Source organism: Oncorhynchus nerka, unplaced genomic scaffold, assembly GCF_034236695.1.
Source record: "Oncorhynchus nerka isolate Pitt River unplaced genomic scaffold, Oner_Uvic_2.0 unplaced_scaffold_2717, whole genome shotgun sequence".
NCBI lineage: Eukaryota > Metazoa > Chordata > Actinopteri > Salmoniformes > Salmonidae > Oncorhynchus > Oncorhynchus nerka.
In genome coordinates this window covers 23173-27751 of record NW_027038582.1, presented here as the reverse complement: position 1 = coordinate 27751, position 4579 = coordinate 23173, and positions in this window count along the sequence as shown.

Here is a 4579-nt window from a genome sequence, read left to right as displayed (position 1 = left end):
TATACTACGGTCTCCGTGTTTTATATACTCGGTCTCCATGTACTCGGTCTCCATGTTTTGCTGTACTACGGTCTCCGTGTTTTATATACTACGGTCTCCATGTACCTACGGTCTCCGTGTTTTATATACTACGATGTATGTTTTATATACTACGGTCTCCGTGTTTTATATACTACGGTCTCCGTGTTTTATATACTCACGGTCTCCGTGTTTTATACCTACGGTCTCCGTGTTTTATATGCTACGGTCTCCGTGTTTTATATACTACGGTCTCCGTGTTTTATATACTACGGTCTCCGTGTTTATATACTACGGTCTCCGTGTTTTATACTACGGTCTCCGTGTTTCTATACTACGGTCTCCGTGTTTATATACTACGGTCTCCGTGTTTTATATACTACGGTCTCCGTGTTTTATATACTACGGTCTCCGTGTTTTATATACTACGGTCTCCGTGTTTTATATACTACGGTCTCCGTGTTTTATATACTACGGTCTCCGTGTTTTATATACTACGGTCTCCGTGTTTATATACTACGGTCTCCGTGTTTTATATACTACGGTCTCCGTGTTTTATATACTACGGTCTCCGTGTTTTATATACTACGGTCTCCGTGTTTTATATACTACGGTCTCCGTGTTTTATATACTACGGTCTCCGTGTTTTATATACTACGGTCTCCGTGTTTTATATACTACGGTCTCCGTGTTTTATATACTACGGTCTCCGTGTTTTATATACTACGGTCTCCGTGTTTTATATACTACGGTCTCCGTGTTTTATATACTACGGTCTCCGTGTATTATATACTACGGTCTCCGTGTATTATATACTACGGTCTCCGTGTATTATATACTACGGTCTCCGTGTATTATATACTACGGTCTCCGTGTATTATATACTACGGTCTCCGTGTATTATATACTACGGTCTCCGTGTATTATATACTACGGTCTCCGTGTATTATATACTACGGTCTCCGTGTATTATATACTACGGTCTCCGTGTATTATATACTACGGTCTCCGTGTATTATATACTACGGTCTCCGTGTATTACTATACTACGGTCTCCGTGTATTATATACTACGGTCTCCGTGTATTATATACTACGGTCTCCGTGTATTATATACTACGGTCTCCGTGTATTATATACTACGGTCTCCGTGTATTATATACTACGGTCTCCGTGTATTATATACTACGGTCTCCGTGTACTACGGTCTCCGTGTACTACGGTCTCCGTGTACTACGGTCTCCGTGTACTACGGTCTCCGTGTACTACGGTCTCCGTGTACTACGGTCTCCGTGTACTACGGTCTCCATGTTTTATATACTACGGTCTCCATGTACTACGGTCTCCGTGTTTTATATACTACGGTCTCCGTGTATTATATACTACGCTCTCCGTGTATTATATACTACGGTCTCCGTGTATTATATACTACGGTCTCCGTGTATTATATACTACGGTCTCCGTGTATTATATACTACGCTCTCCGTGTATTATATACTACGCTCTCCGTGTATTATATACTACGCTCTCCGTGTATTATATACTACGCTCTCCGTGTATTATATACTACGCTCTCCGTGTATTATATACTACGGTCTCCGTGTATTATATACTACGGTCTCCAGTATATTATATACTCGCTCTCCGTGTATTATATACTACGGTCTCCGTGTATTATATACTACGCTCTCCGTGTATTATATACTACGGTCTCCGTGTATTATATACTACGCTCTCCGTGTATTATATACTACGGTCTCCGTGTATTATATACTACGGTCTCCGTGTATTATATACTACGGTCTCCGTGTATTATATACTACGGTCTCCGTGTATTATATACTACGGTCTCCGTGTATTATATACTACGGTCTCCGTGTATTATATACTACGGTCTCCGTGTATTATATACTACGGTCTCCGTGTATTATATACTGCGGTCTCCGTGTACTACGGTCTCCATGTTTATATACTACGCTCTCCGTGTATATACTCGCTCTCCGTGTATTATATACTACGGTCTCCGTGTATTATACTACGGTCTCAGTGTATTATATACTACGGTCTCCGTGTACTACGGTCTCCATGTTTTATATACTACGGTCGCCATGTTTTGCCATACTACGGTCTCCATGTTTTATATACTACGGTCTCCATGTACTCCGGTCTCCATGTTTTTGTACTACGGTCTCCGTGTTTTGCTATACTACGGTCTCCGTGTGTATATACCCCTACGCTCTCCATTATTATTATATACTACGGTCTCCGTGTATTATATACTCGCTCTCCGTGTATTATATACTACGGTCTCCGTGTATTATATACTACGGTCTCCGTGTATTATATACTACGGTCTCCGTGTCTCCGTGTATTATATACTACGGTCTCCGTGTATTATACTACGGTCTCCGTGTATTCTATACTGGTCTCCTTGTATTATATACTACGGTCTCCGTGTGCATTATATACTACGGTCTCCGTGTATTATATCCTAGGTCTCAAGTGTATTATATACTACGGTCTCCGTGTATTATATACTCACGGTCTCCGTGTATTATATACTACGGTCTCCGTGTATTATATACTACGGTCTCCGTGTCTGCTATACTCGGTCTCCGTGTATTATATACTACGGTCTCCGTGTTTATATACTACGGTCTCCTTGCCCTCCCAGTCTCCATGTTTTATATACTACGGTCTCCGTGTTTTGCTATACTACGGTCTCCGTGTTTTATATACTACGGTCTCCGTGTTTTATATACTACGGTCTCCGTGTTTTATATACTACGGTCTCCATGTTTTATATACCCTACGGTCTCCATGTACTACGGTCTCCATGTTTTATATACTACGGTCTCCGTGTTTTATATACCTACGGTCTCCGTGTTTTGCCATACTACGGTCTCCGTGTTTTATATACTACGGTCTCCATGTACTACGGTCTCCATGTACTACGGTCTCCGTGTTTTATATACTACTGTCTCCATGTTTTATATACTACGGTCTCCATGTTTTATATACTACGGTCTCCATGTACACGGGTCTCCGTGTTTTATATACTACGGTCTCCATGTTTTATATACTACGGTCTCCATGTACCACGGTCTCCATGTTTTATATACTACGGTCTCCATGTACTACGGTCTCATGTTTTATATACTACGGTCTCCATGTTTTATATACTACGGTCTCCATGTTTTATATACTCCCGGTCTCCATGTTTTATATACTACGGTCTCCGTGTTTTATATACTACGGTCTCCATGTTTTATATACTACGGTCTCCATGTTTTATATACTACGGTCTCCATGTACTACGGTCTCCGTGTTTTATATACTACGGTCTCCGTGTTTTATATACTACGGTCTCCGTGTTTTATATACTACGGTCTCCGTGTTTTATATACTACGGTCTCCATGTACTACGGTCTCCATGTACTACGGTCTCCATGTACTACGGTCTCCATGTTTTATATACTACGGTCTCCGTGTTTTATATACTACGGTCTCCGTGTTTTATATACTACGGTCTCCATGTTTTATATACTACGGTCTCCATGTTTTATATACTACGGTCTCCATGTTTTATATACTACGGTCTCCATGTTTTATATACTACGGTCTCCATGTACTACGGTCTCCATGTTTTATATACTACGGTCTCCATGTTTTATATACTACGGTCTCCATGTTTTATATACTACTGTCTCCGTGTTTTATATACTACGGTCTCCGTGTTTTATATACTACGGTCTCCATGTACTACGGTCTCCATGTTTTATGTACTACGGTCTCCATGTTTTATGTACTACGGTCTCCGTGTTTTATATACTACGGTCTCCATGTACTACGGTCTCCGTGTTTTATATACTACGGTCTCCATGTTTTATATACTACGGTCTCCGTGTTTTATATACTACGGTCTCCGTGTTTTATATACTACGGTCTCCGTGTTTTATATACTACGGTCTCCGTGTTTTATATACTACGGTCTCCGTGTTTTATATACTACGGTCTCCATGTACTACGGTCTCCATGTTTTATATACTACGGTCTCCATGTACTACGGTCTCCATGTTTTATATACTACGGTCTCCATGTACTACGGTCTCCATGTTTTATATACTATACGGTCTCCATGTACTACGGTCTCCATGTTTTATATACTACGGTCTCCATGTACTACGGTCTCCATGTTTTATATACTACGGTCTCCATGTTTTATATACTACGGTCTCCGTGTTTTATATACTACGGTCTCCATGTTTTATATACTACGGTCTCCATGTACTACGGTCTCCATGTTTTATATACTACGGTCTCCATGTTTTATATACTACTGTCTCCGTGTTTTATATACTACGGTCTCCGTGTTTTATATACTACGGTCTCCATGTACTACGGTCTCCATGTTTTATGTACTACGGTCTCCGTGTTTTATATACTACGGTCTCCATGTACTACGGTCTCCGTGTTTTATATACTACGGTCGCCATGTTTTATATACTACGGTCTCCGTGTTTTATATACTACGGTCTCCGTGTTTTATATACTACGGTCTC